The 26,111-nt window shown below is 44.4% G+C and overlaps 1 long non-coding RNA gene across 1 annotated transcript in view; it reads right to left on the bottom strand.

The window, feature by feature from the left end:
• Positions 1-202: 202 nt before the first annotated feature.
• LOC141069673 (uncharacterized) overlaps positions 203-26,111 on the bottom strand; it is a 55,856-nt gene continuing 29,947 nt past the window's right edge. Inside the window, exons 2-4 of the long non-coding RNA XR_012226631.1 lie at positions 7,200-7,299; positions 6,179-6,264; positions 203-581 (exon numbers count right to left, since the gene is read on the bottom strand). This is a non-coding gene — a long non-coding RNA (uncharacterized lncRNA). The remainder of the gene's footprint in view (positions 582-6,178; positions 6,265-7,199; positions 7,300-26,111) is intronic.

Raw genomic sequence — 26,111 nt, 5'->3', positions numbered from 1 at the left:
GGATTAGGGCCTGGGACAGGGCTTGGACCAGCATTTCTAGTTTAAATATTGATCAGTAATAGGTTGATGAGTGACAGGTTTAAGCCTGGTGCTTTGAGAGCCCTATCAAATTTAAGCAACACACATGAAGGAGACCCAACTTTGAGTCCAAATGTTTCCAAAAATTATGGGCAGACACCAAGAAAAGAGGCAACAATTGACACACAGTAGACATTTTTTAATGGTGCAGCAGTCAGGTATGGGCCATGCATGAGACAAGGTCTGGGCCAACATTTACGTTTTGAAATTAAGTTGAAATTAAGAGGTTGGTAAGGAACTGGTTAGGCCTGCTTTGCTAGTTTAAATCCCTTGTATATTCCACGATAATACAGCTTTTAGCTGCAATTCATCCAGGGTGAAGCGTTGTAGTAGGAATAGTGTATTACAGACATCTAGTCAGGAATTATTGCCTTATATATTATAATCATTGCTGCTGCTTTTTTTCCTTACACTCATTGACAAATTCATGCTTTTTACGGTGATCTGAACTCAAAAATTAATCAAAGCTAGCAATGTTGCTTGCATTCCTCCAGAGTTTTATCCTGCCAAGTACAAGAAAATATATTTTCAGGGCCGTTTCAAATCCCTTCTAAATTCTACAATAATACCACTCTTATCTGCTATTCATCGAGGGTGAGGTGTGGCTGTTGGGATAGCGTATTACAGGCATCAAGTAAGGGACTATTGCCTTATAAATTATATTCATTGCTGACATTTTTTTCCATTCACTCATTGACAGATTTGTGTTTTTTACGGTGATGTATGCTCAGAAATTCATCAAAGCAGGCAATAATAACTAATTTAATGTGTCCATTCACAGTTTCACTGCAGCATCTGTATGTAAGAGGTAGTTGTGGGAGACTTTATGCTACTGGAGCTGGAATTACCACATCTGAACTCTTCAGCGCTTTTGTTTCAATCCATTTCTGGAAGCTTCTTGAACTATGTGTGGGGTCATAGTCCTGCTGGAAGACCCATGACCTGATATGCAAACTCAGCTTTCTGACACTGGAGAGTACATTGCGACCCTAAATCGTTTGGGAATCTTCACATTTCATGGTGCCTTGCACGCATTCAAGGCACTCAGGGCCAGAGGTAGAAAAACAATCCCAAAATATCTTTGAACGGCCACCATATTTGACTGTAACTACTGTGTTCTTCGATTTGTATCACTCATTCAGTAAACAGTAGAATGATGTGCTTTACCAAAATGCTCTATCTTGGTCTCATCTGTTTACAAGACACCTGCTGACCTCCGAAAGATAGTGGGGTAGGTGACCCTCTATAAATTGGCTGCTGGCCCTCCAAAAGTGCTAAGTGAGGGCTGGTTGCTGGCCCTCTAAAATTAAAGTGAGGGTCGCCTGATGGCCCTTTGAAAAAGTGAGGGCCGATTGCTCTCCCTCTACAAATAGTGAGGGTCGCCTGATGGCCATGAAAAAAAAATATGTGTGTACCTTCTTCATAAATTAAACAGGATGTGTCTGATCAAGTCTCACACACCACATTGTCAGATAAGGTAGTAAAATATTAAAATTACATTTCCTGGTGAATGATTTTTTTCACCATGGAAAGCAATTCAAACATGCCAAAACTAGTGTTGAGCATTCCGATACCGCAAGTATCGGGTATCGGCCGATACTTGCTGTATCGGAATTCCGATACCGACTTCCAATATTTTTTCAATATCGGAAGTCGGCATCGGAATCGGAAGTTCAAGTTGATTGACAGCCTGACGTCATCATGATGCGCGGTGTGTGCGCATCATGATGCGCCGTCATTTCAGGCCTTCCGGGGGTCTCTGCCGGCCTGCCGGGGGGCTGTGTGGACTGCCCGGGGTCTGTACCGGCCTGCCGGGGGGATGTGCCGGCCTGCCGGTGGTCTGTGCACCCTGTGGGGGTCTGTACCGGCCTGCCGGGGGGCTGTGCCGGCCTGCCGGTGGTCTGTGCACCCTGTGGGGGTCTGTACCGGCCTGCCGGGGGGGCTGTGCCGGCCTGCCGGTGGTCTGTGCACCCTGTGGGGGTCTGTACCGGCCTGCCGGGGGGCTGTGCCGGCCTGCCGGGGGGCTGTGCTGATGTCCGGGGGTCTGTGCAAGCATCGTCCGATGGGACTACAAGTCCCATCTGGCGATGCCTGCTACCATGACAGTGATTGACACATTAGCCAATGATGGGACAGTAGTAGTCCCATCATCCGGCTAATGTGTTGAATGTAAAAAAAAAAAAAAAAAAATTACATGCTACATACATGCTACATACATACAACATGCATACTACATACATGCTACATTCATACTACATATATACTACATGCAACATACATACTACATATATACTACATGCATGCAACATGCATACTACATATATACTACATGCAACATACATACTACATATATACTACATGCTACATACATACTACATATATACTACATGCATGCAACATGCATACTACATATATACTACATGCTACATACATACTACATATATACTACATACATACTGCATGCTACATACATACTACATATATGCTACATACATACTACATACATACTACATGCTACATACATACTACATATATACTACATACATACTACATACATACTACATGCATGCTACATACATACTACATGCTACATACATACCACATACATACTACATACATACTACATGCTACATATATACTACATATATACTACATGCATGCTACATACATACTGCATGCTACATACATACCACATACATACTACATACATACTACATGCATGCTACATACATACTACATGCTACATACATACTACATATATACTACATGCATGCTACATACATACTACATGCTACATACATACTACATATATGCTACATGCATGCTACATACATACTACATGCTACATACATACCACATACATACTACATACATACTACATACATACTACATGCATGCTACATACATACTACATACATACTACATACATACTACATGCTACATACATACTACATATATACTAAATACATACTACATACATACTACATGCATGCTACATACATACTACATGCTACATACATACCACATACATACTACATACATACTACATGCTACATACATACTACATATATACTACATGCATGCTACATACATACTGCATGCTACATGCATGCTACATACATACTACATACATACTACATGCTACATACATACCACATATATACTACATACATACTACATACAATACATTCATACAATACATACATAGACATACAGTACATATAACATAGAGTAACATACTTACCAATACTTGTCACATTGTTCCCCGAAGCCATTGTCTTTTACGGAATAAATATTAACATAACAAACCACAAAAATACTCACCCACGATCCGAAGCAGTCCACGAGTGTGTCCCACGACGATCTTGGGTAGAGAACTGCAGCATCAGCTGTTGCTGCCGTTCTCTACGGGCTGCAGGAATCCAATGACGGAAGGTAGGTATCCTTCCGCACTGTATTCCTCCGCCACTTAAAAAAAAAAAGTCCCTAGTCTCACTTTATGCCATTGCTGTGTGGGAAATTCCCACACAGCAATGGCATAAAGTGAGACTAGGGACTTTTTTTTTTAAGTGGCGGAGGAATACAGTGCGGAAGGATACCTACCTTCCGTCATTGGATTCCTGCAGCCCGTAGAGAACGGCAGCAACAGCTGATGCTGCAGTTCTCTACCCAAGATCGTCGTGGGACACACTCGTGGACTGCTTCGGATCGTGGGTGAGTATTTTTGTGGTTTGTTATGTTAATATTTATTCCGTAAAAGACAATGGCTTCGGGGAACAATGTGACAAGTATTGGTAAGTATGTTACTCTATGTTATATGTACTGTATGTCTATGTATGTATGTATTGTATGAATGTATTGTATGTAGTATGTATGTAGTATATATGTGGTATGTATGTAGCATGTAGTATGTATGTAGTATGTATGTAGCATGCATGTAGCATGCAGTATGTATGTAGCATGCATGTAGTATATATGTAGTATGTATGTAGCATGTAGTATGTATGTAGTATGTATGTGGTATGTATGTAGCATGTAGTATGTATGTAGCATGCATGTAGTATGTATGTAGTATGTATGTAGTATATATGTAGTATGTATGTAGCATGTAGTATTTATGTAGTATGTATGTAGTATGTATGTAGCATGCATGTAGTATGTATGTAGTATGTATGTAGTATGTATGTGGTATGTATGTAGCATGTAGTATGTATGTAGCATGCATATAGTATATATGTAGTATGTATGTAGCATGTAGTATGTATGTAGCATGCATGTAGTATATATGTAGTATGTATGTAGCATGTAGTATGTATGTAGTATGTATGTAGCATGCAGTATGTATGTAGCATGCATGTAGTATATATGTAGTATATATGTAGCATGTAGTATGTATGTAGTATGTATGTGGTATGTATGTAGCATGTAGTATGTATGTAGCATGTATGTAGCATGCATGTAGTATGAATGTAGCATGTAGTATGTATGTAGTATGTATGTAGCATATATGTAGTATGTATGTAGCATGCAGTATGTATGTAGTATATATGTAGTATGTATGTTGCATGTAGTATATATGTAGTATGCATGTTGCATGCATGTAGTATATATGTAGTATGTATGTTGCATGTAGTATATATGTAGTATGAATGTAGCATGTATGTAGTATGCATGTTGTATGTATGTAGCATGTATGTAGCATGTAATTTTTTTTTTTTTTTTACATTCAACACATTAGCCGGATGATGGGACTACTACAGTCCCATCATTGGCTAATGTGTCAATCACTGTCATGGTAGCAGGCATCGCCCGATGGGACTTGTAGTCCCATCGGACGATGCCTGCACAGACCCCCGAAGCCTGCACAGCCCCCCGGCAGGCCGGCACAGCCCCCCGGCAGGCCGGCACAGCCCCAAGCAGGCCGGCACAGCCCCCCGGAGCCTGCACAGCCCCCTGGCAGGCCGGCACAGCCCCCCGGCAGGCCGGCACAGCCCCCCGGAGCCTGCACAGCCCCCCGGCAGGCCGGCACAGCCCCCCGGCAGGCCGGCACAGCCCACCGGAGCCTGCACAGACCCCCGGCAGGCCGGCACAGACCACCGGAGCCTGCACAGACCCCCTGGCAGGCCGGCACAGCCCCCCGAAAGGCCCGTACAGACCCCAGAGAGGCTGTACAAGGGAAAAGCAGGATTTTTCTTATTCCGATACCGGAAGTCCCATAGACTTGAATGGGACTTGCGGTATCGGAATCGGCGATACCGATACTTTTTTTTAAGATCGGCCGATCCATTCCGATCCGATACTTTGAAGTATCGGACGGTATCGCTCAACTCTAGCCAAAACACAGTCAAAGGTGTGGAAGAGCATTTTTTTTCTCTTATTTATTTTGTGTTGTATACATGTCACTATCCTGTGAAGAGAATCAGAAAGTTATTATAAACCAATTTTAATTAATCCAAATTAAAATAATACATAAAAAGAATTGCCAAACTGAGCAATCGTGGGAGAAAAGCCTTGGTGAGAGATGTAAAGAAGAATCCCAAGATCACTTTGGCTGAGCTCCACAGATGCAGAAGGGAGATGGGAGAAAGTTCCACAAAAGTTATCTATCACTGCAGCCCTGTACCAGTTGGGCCTTTATGGCAGAGTGGCCCAACGGAAGCTTCTCCTCAGTGCAAGACATATGAAAGCCCACATAGAGTTTGCCAAAAAACACACAAAGGACTCCCAGACTATGAGAAATAAGATTCTCTGGTCTGATGAGACCAAGATAGAACTTTTTGGTGATAATTTTAAGAGGTATGTGTGGAGAAAACCAGGCACTGTTCATCACCTGCCCAATACAATCCCAACAGGGAAACATGGGGGTGTTTTTCAGCTGCAGGGACAGGATGACTGGTTGCAACATGAAGGAAACATGAATACGGCCAAGTACAGAGATATCCTGGATGAAAACCTCTTCCAGAGTGCTCTGGACCTCAGACTTGGCAGAAGATCCACCTTCTAACAAGACAATGACCCTAAGCACACAGCTAAAATAACAAAGGAGTGGCTTCAGAACAACTCTGTGACCATTCTTGACTGGCCCAGCAAGAGCCCTTACCTAAATCCAATTGAGCATCTCTGGAGAGACCTGAAAATGGCTGTCCACCAACGTTCACCATCCAACCTGACGGAACTGGAGAGGATCTGCAAGGAAGAATGGCAGAGGATCCCCAAATCCAGGTGTGAAAAACTTGTTGCATCATTCCCAAGAAGACTCATGGCTGTACTAGCTCAAAAGGGTGCTTCTACTCAATACTGAGAAAAGGGTCTGAATACTTATGGCCATGTGATATTTCAAATTTTCCTTTTAAATAAATTTGGAAAAATTTCTACATTTCTGTTTTTTCAGTCAAGATGGGGTGCAGAGTGCACATTAATGATAAAAAAAATGAACTTTTTTGAATTTACCAAATGGCTGCAATGAAACAAAGAGTGAAAAATTTAAAGGGGTCTGAATACTTTCCAAACCCACTGTATATTGATCTCTCTGCACTGTGCACTCTGGGTCCCCCCTATTTCTTTATAGGTCGCAAGCTTGCGAGCAGAGCCCTCTCTCCTCCTGTAACTGTTGAATTATGGGTTACTCGATAATGTCTTTATTGTTTGTACATGCCCCCTTATTTGTAAAGCGCTGTGGAATACATTAACGCTATATAAATCAAATTATTATTATTATTATTAGTCTATTCTCTATTTGTATCCTTATTTATATTTACCATATTTTAAAATCTTTTCATTATGTTCTTGTAACTTATAAGCACCCATCGACTGCTGTAAGTACTGTACTTCAAATTATTTTATTTAATATTTCTTTATATAAAAACCAGTGACTCCAAGGTACAGCTGCATTTATTTTCATAACAAAAGCGATATAAATACAATCACAATTTTCTATTTTTTTTAATTCAGTTTTACTTATTGTCACAGCTATACACTGTAATACACTACTGTATACAGTATTTAGCCTTTAGTAATTTAGTAATTTTTAATATTCACTCCAATCTATATATTATTTACATGAATCCAGATGAACTTCATCTTATCTCTCAGCATAGCCTAATAGAACTATTTTCAGTTACCTAGATGATTGGGATGCCATCTCTTTCACCTCAAGCATTCGCTCAGTGTCTTGTCGTTAGTCTTCCTAGGGTCCGTAGTTCAGAGCCATCACTTGCTTCCCTAAGCAATGGAGACACACATAACCGTCACGTTTTATTTTTCACAAACACAAAATAAATAATTTATGTTGATTGAATTCTCACATTGTAAATGATATATGTCTAGCTTATTTTATTCACTTACTAATTGTAAGACAATATAGTATGTCCTATTGGCCACCTCACAATAGATAATAAGCAACACTATTTTTAAAGTAATATTTTATAGTTGTTGTTTTTTTGTATTGTACATTTCATATGAATAAAAAAACATGCCTAAAGCTCATAGTCTGATATGTCTGTTCTATGTAAAATGCAATTTTAATTGATTTTTCAAAAAACTTCTTTAAAAAATGTTTTTTTTTGTTGCTTTTCCCCTTTTGATGCTCTGTCCTCCCTTTGAATTGCTGTTAGAATCTGCTATGTGTATACCTGAAGAAGGTCCCACTATATTTTTGAAAATTATAGCTTTATTTAGCTTTTGATTTACATGTAATAAAATTATTTGTGGTGAGTTTAAGCACATCGCATCATTCTGGACAAAATACCAAAGCACTCTTTCCCTCCTCCAGAGGCTTTCAGAGGATCCATTGTTTCTTTGTTTTCTGAAGCATTTCTTAATGCTGGTGTTAGGTTGGCCTATCAGCAATCATCTGGCAGTTCTAAAAAGGACAACCATGAACAGATTTTACACTAGCTACTATCAGATGTCAAGGAACCCTAGTCTTAAAGGAAACCTGTGACCCCCCCAGGGCATTTTTAAGTAAAAGAGCCACCTTCAGCAGCACTAAAGGCCCTTTTACACTTAGCGATGCACCAGCGATCCGACCCGGTCAGGATCGCTGGTGCATCGCTAAATGATCGCTAGTGAGCTGTCACACAGGAAGATCTCACAGTGATGCAGCAGCGACGCAGCGCACGATACTCACCTTTCACACACAGCGATCCAGACGTCCTGCCGCCCGCCTCCACGCGTCGCTCGTCTCACACAGCAGGAAGCAGACTACGAGAAATGGAGCCGCCCAATCTCGCGCGATCAGCGATGGACAGCGGGGGAGCTGGTCGGAGGTAAGTATGTTATAGCGATATCGCTATAACATCACAAAATCAGTGACATTTTAGCGATATTGCTAGCGATATCGCTATGTGTAAAACACCCTTAAGGCTACATTCTGTGAAGGTGGCTCTTATGTTTCTGATCCCTAGTAACGCTGAAATATCGACTTTTATAAATTCCCCGCCATGCCTTTTTTGTGTCTGGGAGGTGTGTTTTCTCCCCCGGTGTCCAGAGTCTTAAGACCCTGTCACACACAGCGAGATCGCTAGCGAGATTGCTGATTTTGTGACGCAACAGCGATCTCTCCAGCGATCTCGCTGTATGTGACACACATCAGCGACAGGCCCTCCCACCGGGTATCGCTGATCGTGCTTGAACGTCCTCGGCCATTTTTTGATCATTGGTCTCCCCTGGCCAGCACGCATCGCTGCGTGTGGCAGCGGGAGACCGACGATCAGCGAGCTCCCAGCGCTATAAGCAGACGCTGGGAGCTGGTATCTAAGGTAAATATTGGGTAACTAAGCGCGCGCGTCACTTAGTTACCCGCTGTGTACCTTAGATACATAAGTGCACACGCTAGGACGCTGGTATCTAAGGTAAACAGCGGGTAACTAAGTGCCGTGCACGCTTAGTTACCCGATATTTACCTTAAATACCAGCGTCCTCGCTGGTCCTGATCGCTGGTGAAGGTGCCTATTTGGCAGCTCACCAGCGATCATGTAGTGAGGCACCAGCGATCCTGACAAGGTCGTATCATTGTCGGGATCGCTGGTGCATCGTTTAGTGTAACGGGGCCTTTAGAGCCATCCATCATCCCCCTTTTGCGTTGTTGCTCCACCTCCCCTGCTCCTTACATGCCCGGCACCTGCGCTCTGCCAACAGTTCTCGGGCATGCGCCGTGCGGGCTGCCCGGGAACTGACACCATGCCTTCATGTAATGCTCTCTCACCGCGAGGCCCCAGATCCCTCCCCGTTGTGTGTTATGATGTATTCACACTTTGGGACTGGGTATCTGGTGCCTGTGCAGTGAGCATCTATCTCCCCCTTCTCCTGTTTCCTCCCTCACAAGCATCTAGTGAGCTGAGCTCCCCACACGCAGTATCTCTCTGCGCAGGTGTAGGGTCGGTAGGCCGGGCTGGGGGGGTGGTCCCTCTGTATATCACGCAGTGACGCACAGACAAAAGATGGAGGCAGATTTCGGGTGCAACAGGTCCAAGTTTATTTCCCGACGTCCGACTGACGGCCCTCACAATACACCGCAAATTCTCTTCACGGCCCTCCGTGTCCAGGCCCCGTTACACAAACACTGTACTTATCCCAAGGGATGTAAATACACGTACCGTCCGTTTTCGCCTAACGACGTTCCTGTCAGCTCGGTCACTGTGGCCGCCTTAGGCCCGTACACCAACAGTAATTTTTCTGGTCAGATATCGTCTTCAACTCGGTATGTGTTTCCCCGGAGCCTCGTCTGTACTGCGGTACTTCATGTCAGGACCACCCCCCTGACTTCCTTTCTCCTCAGTCCCCTGGTTAGGTTTTTCCTCACAGTGCACCAACTGTCACAGTCTTCTCGTCACTTGAGCTCCCCCTGGGGACTGGAATCTTCTGGAACCCTCCTGTCAAATTTATAGCTTTCCCGATTCCCTGTAACTCCGCCCCCATGACCAACGGTTTCTTAGCCCTAAGCTGATGTCAAGTCCTATGCTCACACTCCTCCCCCCCTCTAATGTCAATTCCAGGTACTGCACATCACCTACACTTTCCTAGCTGTTTTCCCTTCTGTCATAACTGACATCCTGCCTGGCAAGTGCAAACCCCTTTGAAACCTGACCAGTCAGTCCGTCTGTCAGGTCACCTTCCCTACACAGGCACCAGATACCCAGCCCCACAGTGTCAATACATCATAACACACAGCAGGGTGGGATCTGGGGCCTTGCGGCGAGACAGCATTACATGAAGCCATGATGTCAGTTCCCGGTCAGCGCGCACGGTGCATGCCCGAGAACTGTTAGCAGAGCAAAGGAGCAGGGCATGTAAGGAGCAGAGGAGGTGGTGCAACAACACAAGAAGGGGATGATGGATGGCTCTAAGAGGCTGGACACCGGGGGAGAAAACCCACCTCCGGGACACACAAGAGGTATGGCAGGGAATTATAAAAGTCTGTATTTCGGCGTTACTAGGGATCAGAAACATAAGAGCCACCTTCACAGAATGCAGCCTTTGTGCTGCTGAAGGTGGCTCTTTTACTTAAAAATGCCCTGGGGGAGTGACAGGTTCCCTTTAACCTCTCTACAGGTTTGAGGACTTTCATGCTGGCACTCTCAGGCGAGTTCTCGTAATAAGGCTGGGGTCACACTGCGTTTAGGCAGTCCGTTTAACGGACTGCATTACACCGAGGTATAACTGACGGAGCCTCGGATGCGGGCTACAGCATCTGAGGCTATGTCACCGCTAGCGCTGATGAATCATCAGCGCTAGCGGTATAGTATAACGCATATCGCATTATGCTATAGCGTTAATGCAGCCAGTCAACACTATGCGTTGCACGAGCTGTGTTAACGCTATGTGAACTTGGCCTAATTGCTAAAGTAGTGCTGGCTGGTCAGAATGGCCAGGTTGTCCGGTCAGGGCTAAAAGTACATTCAGGGTAGAAAATCAAATGACAGAACAATGGTCAGGAAATGAGCCAAGGCCAGGACAAGAATAAAACAGGCTGGAACGGGGCAAAGCAAAGGTAATTTTTTCTATAACTGGTACAGTAAACTAAGGATCCTGTTTCACATAGCGACGCTCCAGCGATCCCGACAACGATAAGACCTGGTAGGGATCGCTGGTGCGTCACTACATGGTCGCTAGTAAGCTGCCAGACGGGCAGATCTCTTCAACGATGCAGCAACGATCCAGACAATGATGTGACCTGGTAAGGATCACTGGTGCGTTTTCACACAGCAGCTATTCTGAATGATTCCAGCCTGCGTCCCTGAGTTCTGCGTCACCAGCGAGGTCGCTTGTCGGCATCAAACACAGCGATGCATGCTGGCCAGCGGGACGATGAAAAAATGGCCCAGGACACTCGAAGCACAATCAGCGATATCCAGCGGGGGGGCCCAGTCGCTGCTATGTGTCACATGTAGCGAGATCTCTGGCGAGATCACTGTTGCGTCACAAAATCGGTGACGCATCAGCGATCTCACTAGCGATCTCTCTATGTGAGATGGGGCCTTAACTCTATTTAAGTCTTGCGCAGACCCACCCAGCAATGCTAATTACCCAACTAGAACATTTTCTCTCTCTCCTGTATACGCATTGATTTTCTGTTTTTGCATTCGGATCAAAACCTCGCTGAATGCGGGCAAAAAGAGAGGATACACTGAGCAGGTGTTGTCTATTCCACTCATACTCAGTGTGCTCTCACTCGTTAGCATTCAAAGATGCTTCAGAGCAGAGTGAGGAGAGAGAAGAAAATGAGCAGTAGGATTGTCAGAGTATGGTAGAATAGAACAGTCTAATCACTAATAACAAATAACATTCTGTTTCAAGGAAGAAGGGATGTTGAAACAAGTAGAAAAAGAGACACCATAGTACAGGAACAGCCCATTGAGTGAACGTCAGTGATGACATTCCATTTGAAACTCCCCTATGCATGGTCGGAGTTTTAAAATAAATGTCATCGAAAATAATAGCCATAACAAACTGAAAGGGAGAAGAGCAAGAAAAAGGGAGACAATTATAAAGATATGTCAATTAGAAAAATGGTTACTTTTTATAGATCGCTAAATAGAGACATAATTTAAGGTATGAGGAAACCCCTTCAAGCAATTCAAAACTATTGGAAACAAGCTCACAGTCTTCTAAAATCATTCTTTTTTTCTTTTGTATGTGATGAGAAAACTATGGATCTCATAATAACAATTTTGCAGAACTTACTTGAATATGGTGGGCACTTTGTACTCCCATTTTGCATGTAACACTCATTGATTTATCTTAAAATATAGAAGGTAAATTAAAGACCTGCAAACCCAATTATGTAATTTTTAAGAAGGGAAGATAAGTCTCTAAGCTGTTCTCCAGAGGTTTTAGAACAAGTGCCACTCTAGGAATTCTTCTATCAGTCATCTCCTTTACTTCACAGTGGATAGAAATTTGAATAATGTTAAAAGTTCTTCAAAAATGTTCCTAACACATTAATACCCAAATTACCCCTAGCAGAGAATTTTCTAGAGTGTTGTAATGCTCTCACAAGTAATACCCAGCAATATGGCATGAAAAATATCTGGTACTAAATTTCTATCCTTTCTTCAGCTTACTGTGTTTTTGTGTAATTGTTATATTTGAGTAAAATTAATTTATAATTATTTTGATTTAATATAACATAGTCAAAACTTAATACACGATGGTATAAGGACAACTCTTTGGGACCTTAAAAGCAAGGTGTGAGTAAAGCCAATCCCAACAATTATAATTTACCAGACACAGTTTGAATAACCTTAGGTTATGTACCCACGTATGCAGAAAATTCCTGAATAAAAACCGGACTCCTTCCCAGGGAGAGAGAGAGGGCAGACAAGCCGAGTTCAATAGCCAGAGGGTAAAAAGGATCCAATGGCACAGACTGAAGATTGGTCAAATATAAGCCAAAGTTAGAAACCAGACAGGAACGCAGTAACCAAGGGCACAGACAAGGAGGGTAGTCAGAGGGCAAGCCAGAGATCAGAACCAGAGAATAGCTGAGGTACAGAATCAGAGTGCAGGCACAAAACGAGGGACAAGCCGGATCATACACAGGACAAGCAAACGTGAACGAACGGTATACAAAAGTATAGCAAGGTCAGCTGCTCAGCCGAGGACAGAACAATCAATAACAAAAACACAACAGAAGGGAGGATTAATATAGCCCTCCCCATACCAAAAGGAGGCAAGCAAAGTTAACTCCATAGAGCCTATGACGAGGAAAGGAATTCCCGTCCAGAGCCATGACACACACATTGCCAAGGGCAGCAAAACAGCCACAAAAGATCTTAGAATCTCCACCAAATTTGACTGTAACTACTGTGTTATTTTATTTGTAGGCTTCATGCCATTTCCAGTAAACAGTAGAATAATGTGCTCTAACAAAAAGCTCTATCTTTGTCTCATTTGTCCACAAGATGCCTGCTGGCCCTCTGAAAATATTGGGGACCACCTGCTGGCCCTCTATAAATTGTGAGGGCTGCCTGCTGGCCCTCCAACTTTCAAACTTTACAGTGTTAATATGAAAAAGAAAATGTACCCACCTCAGATGGATAAATTATATTGCAGTAGCAATATAAGGCTTTGCAAAGCATAGCCAGCTGCTGGCCCACCAAAAATGATTAGTGAAAGCTGGCTACTGGTCCTTTAAAACTGTTGAGTGAAGACTGGCTGCTGGCTGTCTAAAATTAGAGTGATGGCCACCTACGTGCCCTCTAACAATAGTGAGAGCCCCCTTCTGGCCATCCAACAATAGTAAGGGCCACCTGATGGTCCTCTACAAATAGTGAGGGCCGCCTAATGGCACTGAAAAAAAAATCTGTGTGACTTTCAGAATTCCTCCTTTATAAATTAAACAGGATGTCTCACACACAACATGTAAATCAACAGCCGCGGAGACACCATCACATGTTTCTCAATGCAAGCAATGACTAGCCAGGTCTTTCCCCGGGAAGGAACAACCACGGGAAGGGCAGTCTCCAATGAAGGAAACCACCTATGCCAAAACATGGTATCCATCCACAGACAGCTGTTTCGGGGTATTGCCCCTCATCAGTGTGGAGTAGGAAACTGGCTAGTAGGAGCAATGCCTAGTGAAAGGCTATGAACATAAGGATGAGTGACCTCATGGAGATCAACATCCAACACTGCGGAGACACCATCACATGTTTCTCAACGCAGTGATCTAGAGCAATGCCCCCATCCCTTATGGGAAATATGCAAAAGCATGTAAATCAACAGCCGCGGAGACACCATCACATGTTTCTCAATGCAAGCAATGACTAGCCAGGTCTTTCCCCGGGAAGGAACAACCACGGGAAGGGCAGTCTCCAATGAAGGAAACCACCTATGCCAAAACATGGTATCCATCCACAGACAGCTGTTTCGGGGTATTGCCCCTCATCAGTGTGGAGTAGGAAACTGGCTAGTAGGAGCAATGCCTAGTGAAAGGCTATGAACATAAGGATGAGTGACCTCATGGAGATCAACATCCAACACTGCGGAGACACCATCACATGTTTCTCAACGCAGTGATCTAGAGCAATGCCCCCATCCCTTATGGGAAATATGCAAAAGCATGTAAATCAACAGCCGCGGAGACACCATCACATGTTTCTCAATGCAAGCAATGACTAGCCAGGTCTTTCCCCGGGAAGGAACAACCACGGGAAGGGCAGTCTCCAATGAAGGAAACCACCTATGCCAAAACATGGTATCCATCCACAGACAGCTGTTTCGGGGTATTGCCCCTCATCAGTGTGGAGTAGGAAACTGGCTAGTAGGAGCAATGCCTAGTGAAAGGCTATGAACATAAGGATGAGTGACCTCATGGAGATCAACATCCAACACTGCGGAGACACCATCACATGTTTCTCAACGCAGTGATCTAGAGCAATGCCCCCATCCCTTATGGGAAATATGCAAAAGCATGTAAATCAACAGCCGCGGAGACACCATCACATGTTTCTCAATGCAAGCAATGACTAGCCAGGTCTTTCCCCGGGAAGGAACAACCACGGGAAGGGCAGTCTCCAATGAAGGAAACCACCTATGCCAAAACATGGTATCCATCCACAGACAGCTGTTTCGGGGTATTGCCCCTCATCAGTGTGGAGTAGGAAACTGGCTAGTAGGAGCAATGCCTAGTGAAAGGCTATGAACATAAGGATGAGTGACCTCATGGAGATCAACATCCAACACTGCGGAGACACCATCACATGTTTCTCAACGCAGTGATCTAGAGCAATGCCCCCATCCCTTATGGGAAATATGCAAAAGCATGTAAATCAACAGCCGCGGAGACACCATCACATGTTTCTCAATGCAAGCAATGACTAGCCAGGTCTTTCCCCGGGAAGGAACAACCACGGGAAGGGCAGTCTCCAATGAAGGAAACCACCTATGCCAAAACATGGTATCCATCCACAGACAGCTGTTTCGGGGTATTGCCCCTCATCAGTGTGGAGTAGGAAACTGGCTAGTAGGAGCAATGCCTAGTGAAAGGCTATGAACATAAGGATGAGTGACCTCATGGAGATCAACATCCAACACTGCGGAGACACCATCACATGTTTCTCAACGCAGTGATCTAGAGCAATGCCCCCATCCCTTATGGGAAATATGCAAAAGCATGTAAATCAACAGCCACGGAGACACCATCACATGTTTCTCAATGCAAGCAATGACTAGCCAGGTCTTTCCCCGGGAAGGAACAACCACGGGAAGGGCAGTCTCCAATGAAGGAAACCACCTATGCCAAAACATGGTATCCATCCACAGACAGCTGTTTCGGGGTATTGCCCCTCATCAGTGTGGAGTAGGAAACTGGCTAGTAGGAGCAATGCCTAGTGAAAGGCTATGAACATAAGGATGAGTGACCTCATGGAGATCAACATCCAACACTGCGGAGACACCATCACATGTTTCTCAACGCAGTGATCTAGAGCAATGCCCCCATCCCTTATGGGAAATATGCAAAAGCATGTAAATCAACAGCCGCGGAGACACCATCACATGTTTCTCAATGCAAGCAATGACTAGCCAGGTCTTTCCCCGGGAAGGAACAACCACGGGAAGGGCAGTCTCCAATGAAGGAAACCACCTATGCCAAAACATGGTATCCATCCACAGACAGCTGTTTCGGGGTATTGCCCCTCATCAGTGTGGAGTAGGAAACTGGCTAGTAGGAGCAATGCCTAGTGAAAGGCTATGAACATAAGGATGAGTGACCTCATGGAGATCAACATCCAACACTGCGGAGACACCATCACATGTTTCTCAATGCAGTGATCTAGAGCAATGCCCCCATCCCTTATGGGAAATATGCAAAAGCATGTAAATCAACAGCCGCGGAGACACCATCACATGTTTCTCAATGCAAGCAATGACTAGCCAGGTCTTTCCCCGGGAAGAAACAACCACGGGAAGGGCAGTCTCCAATGAAGGAAACCACCTATGCCAAAACATGGTATCCATCCACAGACAGCTGTTTCGGGGTATTGCCCCTCATCAGTGTGGAGTAGGAAACTGGCTAGTAGGAGCAATGCCTAGTGAAATGCTATGAACATAAGGATGAGTGACCTCATGGAGATCAACATCCAACACTGCGGAGACACCATCACATGTTTCTCAACGCAGTGATCTAGAGCAATGCCCCCATCCCTTATGGGAAATATGCAAAAGCATGTAAATTAACAGCCGCGGAGACACCATCACATGTTTCTCAATGCAAGCAATGACTAGCCAGGTCTTTCCCCGGGAAGGAACAACCACGGGAAGGGCAGTCTCCAATGAAGGAAAGGTCTCCAATGAAGGAAATCTGTTGATTTACATGCTTTTGCATATTTCCCATAAGGGATGGGGGCATTGCTCTAGATCACTGCGTTGAGAAACATGTGATGGTGTCTCCGCAGTGTTGGATGTTGATCTCCATGAGGTCACTCATCCTTATGTTCATAGCCTTTCACTAGGCATTGCTCCTACTAGCCAGTTTCCTACTCCACACTGATGAGGGGCAATACCCCGAAACAGCTGTCTGTGGATGGATACCATGTTTTGGCATAGGTGGTTTCCTTCATTGGAGACTGCCCTTCCCGTGGTTGTTCCTTCCCGGGGAAAGACCTGGCTAGTCATTGCTTGCATTGAGAAACATGTGATGGTGTCTCCGCGGCTGTTGATTTACATGCTTTTGCATATTTCCCATAAGGGATGGGGGCATTGCTCTAGATCACTGCGTTGAGAAACATGTGATGGTGTCTCCGCAGTGTTGGATGTTGATCTCCATGAGGTCACTCATCCTTATGTTCATAGCCTTTCACTAGGCATTGCTCCTACTAGCCAGTTTCCTACTCCACACTGATGAGGGGCAATACCCCGAAACAGCTGTCTGTGGATGGATACCATGTTTTGGCATAGGTGGTTTCCTTCATTGGAGACTGCCCTTCCCGTGGTTGTTCCTTCCCGGGGAAAGACCTGGCTAGTCATTGCTTGCATTGAGAAACATGTGATGGTGTCTCCGCGGCTGTTGATTTACATGCTTTTGCATATTTCCCATAAGGGATGGGGGCATTGCTCTAGATCACTGCGTTGAGAAACATGTGATGGTGTCTCCGCAGTGTTGGATGTTGATCTCCATGAGGTCACTCATCCTTATGTTCATAGCCTTTCACTAGGCATTGCTCCTACTAGCCAGTTTCCTACTCCACACTGATGAGGGGCAATACCCCGAAACAGCTGTCTGTGGATGGATACCATGTTTTGGCATAGGTGGTTTCCTTCATTGGAGACTGCCCTTCCCATGGTTGTTCCTTCCCGGGGAAAGACCTGGCTAGTCATTGCTTGCATTGAGAAACATGTGATGGTGTCTCCGCGGCTGTTGATTTACATGCTTTTGCATATTTCCCATAAGGGATGGGGGCATTGCTCTAGATCACTGCGTTGAGAAACATGTGATGGTGTCTCCGCAGTGTTGGATGTTGATCTCCATGAGGTCACTCATCCTTATGTTCATAGCCTTTCACTAGGCATTGCTCCTACTAGCCAGTTTCCTACTCCACACTGATGAGGGGCAATACCCCGAAACAGCTGTCTGTGGATGGATACCATGTTTTGGCATAGGTGGTTTCCTTCATTGGAGACTGCCCTTCCCGTGGTTGTTCCTTCCCGGGGAAAGACCTGGCTAGTCATTGCTTGCATTGAGAAACATGTGATGGTGTCTCCGCGGCTGTTGATTTACATGCTTTTGCATATTTCCCATAAGGGATGGGGGCATTGCTCTAGATCACTGCGTTGAGAAACATGTGATGGTGTCTCCGCAGTGTTGGATGTTGATCTCCATGAGGTCACTCATCCTTATGTTCATCACACACAACATGGACATATTTTTATTTTGCCTTATATACAAAGTCATTATCCTGGAAAGAATGTTTCTTAACATTTTTTCCAGTAAAATCAATATTTTCTTCAGTTTTGTATGTTTTATTGTTAGTCAGTAAAAGTAATGTAATACTCTGGCAACATTGTTCCCACCACCGATCTGGGAGTCAGAGATACTTTCAGGGGTCTTCCCCATGCTGCTACCATTAGAGTTGAGCGAAACGGGTCGGTCAATTTAAAAAATCTCTCTGATGCAGCATGGATCATGACAAATCTAAACAGCAGATATACAGTACTGTATCAGAAGCGGACAGCTCTATACGGGGTATGTATGGAAAAATGGAAATGTCCATATATGTATTTACGGACTCACACGCACAGGCTGTCTCTGTATAGATTTGACCGTAATCAAACAGCAGATATACGATACTGTTTGAGAAGCGGACAGCTCTATACGGTGTATGGAAAAATTTAAATGTCAGTATATGTATTTACGGAGTCTCACACACACACCCTGTCTCTGTATAGATTTGACCGCAATAAAAACAGCAGATATACGATACTGTTTGAGAAGCAGACAGCTCTATATGGTGTATGTATGGAAAATATAAAATCTCCATTTATTTTTTTACGGCGTCACACACAGATTGCATGTATATGTCCGTGATACCAGCTGCTACACGGTAGTGTGTGAGGAGCGTACACTTCTATACGGTTTGTGAAAAAATGAACGCTCTAACTGTGCAGAAAATCAAAATAAAAGTTTTTTTGCTTTTAAAAAAGCAGTCTGCACAGCAGTGTGCACACAGCAATGCAGCTATCAGGTAGCCTTATAAGGCAGCCTAATAACCACCAGTGCTGCTGCACACACAAAAATCCTCCCCTGTCAATGCACACTAACTGTACAGTTGAAATTGCTATCAGAAGAAGCACAGTTTTTTTCTTTGTTGCCTAACGCTATCCCTATTGAGAATCAGCAGCAGCAACCTCTCCCTATGCTAAGATTGGCAGAAGTAAAATGGCGGTCGACGGTCTGGGGTTTTATAGCCACTGTGACGCCACACAATGCAAGCCAATCACACGAATGCCCTTCTCTAAGATGGTGGTGGCCGCTGCCGATGTCATCGCGTTGTCCACAGTGTGCGTCCTTGATGATTGGATGACAAAAGGCGCTGGAAGCATCATGGGAAGCGCAACTTTGGCACGCGGGTCGGCGACCTCTTGGCCGACCTCACGCTATGGTCGGGTTTCGATCGGCGAAACCTGACTTTAGCGAAAGTCGGCGACTTATCAATTTGACCGACCCGTTTCGCTCACCCCTAACGTACAGTATTTAAAAAAAAAAACATGGCTGGACACACACACACACGAAAATATATGTACAGTATTAAAGAAATACACGCCACACTCACATACACACACACACACACTCGCCGCACACACGATGGTAGGACTCACGCTGGCTGGCTGGACTGTGGCTGGCTGGCTGGCAGTCCTATGGCTGGCAGGCCTCTTGCTGGATGGCTGGCAGGAAGGTGGCTGGCTGGCTGGCAGTCCTATGGCTGGAAGGCCTCTGGCTGGATGGCTGGCAGGACTGTGGCTGGCTGGCTGGCAGTCCTCTTGCTGGCTTTCAGGCTTATGGCTGGCAGGACTATGGCTGGCTGGAAGGAGTTCTTGCTGGCAGGCTTCTTGCTTTTTGATGCTTGCTGGCACATTAAGGAATGAAGCCATATGGCAGGTTTATATAGATTTCGGGTTGGCTGGCCAATTGGTTACTAAATACAGATTTGGAGCATGCTCAGTGTAAAAAAATGGAATCCGTCCCTGGATTCCGACTTTTCGAGGGAGACAAAAAACGATACTTTGACCGTCCTCTCCAGATAACGGATACACAAATTACGACGGATCCAGCGCACGACGGGTGAAACATGAGGCCATCCGTCGTAATCCGTCGCTAATACAAGTCTCTGAGAAAAAAACGTATCCAGCGGGTAAATTTGCTGAATCCATTTTTTTCACAAAACGACGGATTTTGAAACAAAAAGACTGAAGTGTGAAACAGGCCTTAGACGGGATCACAATTGCATAAGTTATTAAAATCAATTTTATCCAAAGTAGATTATACTTATTCACCTGTATAATAGGATTACTTGTGGTCTCAATTCTTCAAATGCTATAGGTGTGTATAAGCTATATTCTATACTAATTAAAAAACATGGCTGACTTAATGGATTTTTGTTAAAATGAAAGCAGCCACCAACTCTGTAGCAAATTGCAAAATAAAATGGAGTAGATTCACGCCTCCAAACATGATAAAATGAATGAACAGGAACTAAATTGCTGTGACTGAAATGTAAATACATGCAAATTCTGGAAGAGTGCAGATTCCCACTGCACGCAATAATATATATGCAGATTATTTCATATTTCTTTCGTTTGCATTTCAGGTACTTTAATATTTCGTAATACATGTGGGGAGTGCTATATTTAGCTGACAAATAACTAGCACTGCACCAAAGAGTCCAGATTCTCCCAATAAAAAAAAAAACTTTGGTAGCACTGTGTGCTGACACAACAATATTTATGTGCAGGTTCACAAATTAACAGATATTGCCTTTTGTAGTCATCTTTTTGTGTTCCAATTCATATTCTTCCCACAGAAACGAGTGCTAAGAGCTTCTATTGTATCACATGCAAAGATATAATGTAGCCTAAGTGTATAGAATAGATACAATGATGGTAATACACAAAAAATAATATCAGTTAATTTGCTTATATTAAAGGGCTTGTCCCACAACATACCGGTTGTTTCTGTGCTGAGATATTATGATAATATGAGCTCAGCGGCAGCCGGAGTTCTTACCTCCCTTTTTAGGGTCACACTAAAGCTGTGTGATCTTCTTAATTGTCTATTGCCAAACTATATATCAGGGAGATATACATTTACATGGAGAAAGACTACTTGCGACTGACCACACAGTCACGAGCAGAAAATCTGATTTATTAAGGAAATAGCACATCCTTATATAGATTATCACTTATCATATTGATCATTGGTAAAACCTTCTAATTTATCCTCCCTCAGAAGGGGTTTAATCAATATTCATTAGCTTTTATGATTTTGTTTTTTCTGAAGCATTAACTCATTCCTTATTAGCAAAAGTGGACATGCTATCATATCAAAGTACACAGAAATTAGCTAAAAGTGCTGACAGGCATGACTTCTTCATAGCCCAAAGAAACTAATCAGTATCTTTGATTCTTATGTATTCATATAAGCATCCATTTTGTATATCTTCAATCAAGTCCATATCCTTAACAGTCCCCCCTGAGGAGATATGCAAAATCAGAACACTTTTCTCGTCGAGCCTATTGATCTGTCCTAGTGTATCAATGATTGTTTTACCGCTTACAAGATGACCTGTCTCTAGTAAATAGATCCCCTCTTAACGGACTTATGCAGAAGGATGTCAGAGCCTACTCTCTCCCTCATGTCTCAGGCAGGCATACTCTGGGGGAGCTGGATATGGTAGTCTTCCTCAAAGTCAGCGTGCATGGTCATTACCGTGGTCTCCATAGTTTTCATCATCATTTTCTTAAGGTATGGAGCTACCAGCATAGAATTAAGGCTAAGATAATCAAAACTGAATAGCTACTTCTAATTTAGTGAGAGCTCTTTGCCATCCATCCCGCCAACCTTTGAGTGTCTTAGTTATGCTCCCATCCGGGACTATGTTGTCGGGTATGTAAATACAATAGCTAGTGCCTATCATTTTGCACACTACACTTTTTTTCTGCCAGGATCATGTCTAGTGCCATCCTATTTTGGAAAGCCATAATGGATGTGGGACCTATTAGCTCATTAAGTCCATTTAAAACATTACTAGTTAAATACATAAACTGTTGTTGATTATAGAATATGTAGTTTATCCATCTTACATTTTTGTTTATCCCCATTATGGGAATAATAGATTCAAATCCAGCTGCTACCTAATTTCTGGCCTTGAATTCATCAGGAACTCCCTGTGGGACCCCTATGGCATCTATGTAGACATGAGAGTCAAAAAAACCTCGTAGTTCCCTTTTCACCTTTAGTGGTAGTTAGTCATGCCAGAGTACTTGATTCCAGCTGGGTAGACCAAATATATGGAAGGGTATAAAGGCTTTTACCATGACCCATTGTCCTCTCCATTGTGTGTATAGTCTGGGCCTAATTTTTAGGTCACCACATAGCCAGTACACATCTGGTAATTGGTAATTCTGGCCTACCAAAAGAGAATCATTATATTGACTTCCTGGCAGGACCTGGAGGACATTATTACAATAGTCAAATGGTAAGTTATCTATGTAGGCTCCATGAGCATCACGCCATCATGTTCAAAACAAGTGTAATTCCTAGGATAGAGGTGATCCCATAGCCAGTTGGTTCCTTATTTTGGTTAGGTGGGTATAGGGTGGATACATATTGGCATCTTTGTGAATTACCTGGGTGGTTGTGCATGCATAGTGATAGGACACATATGAATCCCTCCTCGTCTACCCTTGGGTCTCTAATGGGAACTGTACTGGGTCTAAATGAGGTGAGGCAGTAGAACAGGCTATGCATGAGGAGTGATTTGTATTGCTGGCAGAGTATCTTATCCATTCTAGCCAGATGTTGGAGTCAGAGAATCCTGTTTCTATGGCCAATTTGTCCTCACTGGTCACATCTGATAGGAATTTGGCTCCTGCAATTGGTCCATCTATGTCTACAGTTTGTGTGGATGAGACATACCTGGTATCAATGTTTCTTAGTTAAATTTGCCCATTTTGTCACCATCCCCCCCTCTCCCAAGTTTGGTACTTGAACCTAGTACATATTATTACCATTGAAACAAAATGATACTCGCGCTGTGAATCAATGGAGAATAAAAATATATATATAGTTACCTGTAGGATCAAGGCAATAAACTCATAAGCATTAGATGTTAGAAGATACTGAGTATTGATGGATCAGACTACAAAAAGACAAAGCAAAACATAAGTTTTAAATCTGAAAATGCAAAGTCATATCCAAAAAAAAAAAAAAAGGGTGATGTGTCCGGGTTAGACTCTAGTGACTAAGAGCATGGTTGGTATTGCATTCTAATAGTTAATTAAAAACACCTACCATATAACTATGCAGACATAAATAAAACAGAAACAAACACACTGGGGGAACCATAAAGTGCTATAAGTGTAACTTGCACATACCCCCACAGTGACTACCTCTGAATAGGAGTGCAGTGGGAAACGCCCGGTGGTTCACTAATGTGAACAGACATTTAAGCAGTAGATTCACCTCTGAGAGCGGACTTTTAAGTGGTAAAAGCCAGCGGCATATACTTGCTAATCGTTTAGGAAGTCTCTCAATCAGTAGATAAAAAACAAATAAAACACCGAGCTCTGTTCCGGACGGTAACAGGCTCCAGGTGCAGTCAAACGTCCGATAATTCTCCGATAATGACAGATCCCACGTGAATGGTGTGAGAGCAGGAAAAAGAGCATAGATGATCGCTCACCAAGGTAGACACAGTTCAACGGCGGTCAGCATACCAGCCGTATTATAGATTGTAGACACCCGCGGTCAGCGTGGTGTGAGTCCGGCAGGACCTGTGATGATAATCCAAATCACGTGAGGCGTGCAGTCACATGATGTCTGATAACAAGAGTGCTGCTTGAGCCAAAATTCCAACTAGTTTCGGAATAGCATGGATTCCTTCTTCCTTCATCATACTATCTCCTCTGACATCTCACCTGTTCACCATACTGTCTCCTCATATATTTACCCCTCACTCTCTATATTGTCTTCTCACACATACCCCTGACTTCCCATACTGTGTCTGCACACATCCTATCACCCTCACTCCCCATACTGTCCACATACATTCATCCGTTCGCTCCCCATACTGTCTGAGGGTTCAGTCGCCACAGAGGTACTGCATCTCCTCCTGAGGTGTGGTACCCCACCATCCAGGTAAGGTGGAGACAACTGACGACACTCCAACACCTGCACCCCACACCACAAAGTAGTGTAGCAAAGCACCTTCGGCGGCTCCCTGCTTGGAGTGTAGCATTGCACCCCTTGGTGGCTCCCTGCTTGCAACATGAAACGTGCTGGGAGGTGGGTGGAGTTTAGATCACATAAAAGAGCGGGAAGAGTTGAGTCAGTCAGTCAGTCTTTCACTCAGCTGTCTGCCGTACAAGTAGAGTTCATTGGAACATCTGACAGGAGGAACTCCAGTGTAACTCAGTACTAGGAGTACTTCATTCAAAGGCGCTATAAGAGGAGACGTTCAGAAAAGGCACATATGTCGGCGGAGTGTTGGAAAGGAGTACTTCATCTTGCCTGGAAGTTGGCTGAGCTCCTGATCCGGAGGACACGGCATGGATGAGGGCACTTGTACCTGCAACTGACTGTGAGTAAAGCTTTAGAACCACATGCCCTGGTTTCCTCCACTTATTCCTGCGCCAACCTGCCCAGCACTGCTACATCCCTTGTGCCTGACACTACACAATCTATGTTTCACTTCACCTACACTGCCCTGGGACTACAGCCCTGCCTGTGGAGGGCTATAACATCACTGCTGCACCACACCATCTGTCCCAGAGGATCTGTCTGCAGCATCGGCTTACATCTCTATTGCCGAACACCACAGGTGGCGTCACAAATCACTCATCTTAAGCACACTGAACATTTCCCTTTTACAATGGGTGCCCAGGGCCACGGGCCGGGTCCCAGCTGCCGTGACATCTCCCATTGAAGCTCATCGGGCCCGGTACCGAGTACCCCACAGCCCTGGGTGTGAGGACATCCCACACCCATCCCCATTCACAATACTGTGTCTGCACCCATCCCCCATACTGTTTCCTCATACATGCCTTCATACATACATACTCTTCATTGTGTTTTCAAATCTCTCCACACATTAAATCCCCCATCCCCACTCCAAATCCCCCAACACATGAAATCCCCCATCCCCGTGCCAAATCCTCCACACACATTAAGTACCCCCATCTCCACTCTAAATCCCCCACACATTAAATAACCCCCATCCCCACTCCAAATCCACCCACACATTAAATAACCCCCCATCCCCACTCAAAATCTCCCCACATTATGTTCCCCCATCCCCACTCCAAATTCCCACACATAGTAAACAAATCCCCATCCTCACTCCAAGTCCCCCCACACATTATGTTCCCCCATCCCCACTCCAAATACCCCCACACATTAAATAACCCCCCATCCCCACTCCAAATCCCCCCTTAATCTTCGATGGTTCTTCAGCTCCACAGTGGATCACACTTACCACCAATGTTCGCTCTGGGCACCAGCGAGTGATGTCAGCAGCGTGATCACATAGCATGAACACACTGCTGGCGTCGCTTTGACCCGGCGGCCAGAGCTTCAACTGTACTGGCGTCTGTACAGACACCAGTACAATTGATCCCTGGGGGCCGAAAAACTGCAGCTTCTCTGTGCCTGCTGTCAGCTTGACAGTCAGCATACAGAGGGGGGGAGACAGTGCAGACTGCCGCATTTAGCGGCCCGACTGCGCCCCCCTGCCGGCTGTGCCAGGGGCACATGACCCGGCTGCCCTCCCCGGATACCCCTCTGCAGACAAAGCATGCCTTTGTGATGTTTGCAGATT

This window comes from Dendrobates tinctorius, unplaced genomic scaffold (genome assembly GCF_039654945.1).
Source record: "Dendrobates tinctorius isolate UK_male_01 unplaced genomic scaffold, ASM3965494v1 ptg000270l, whole genome shotgun sequence".
Lineage (NCBI taxonomy): Eukaryota > Metazoa > Chordata > Amphibia > Anura > Dendrobatidae > Dendrobates > Dendrobates tinctorius.
The sequence above is the reverse complement of the archived record's forward strand: the minus strand, read 5'-3'. Positions and strand labels throughout refer to the sequence as shown.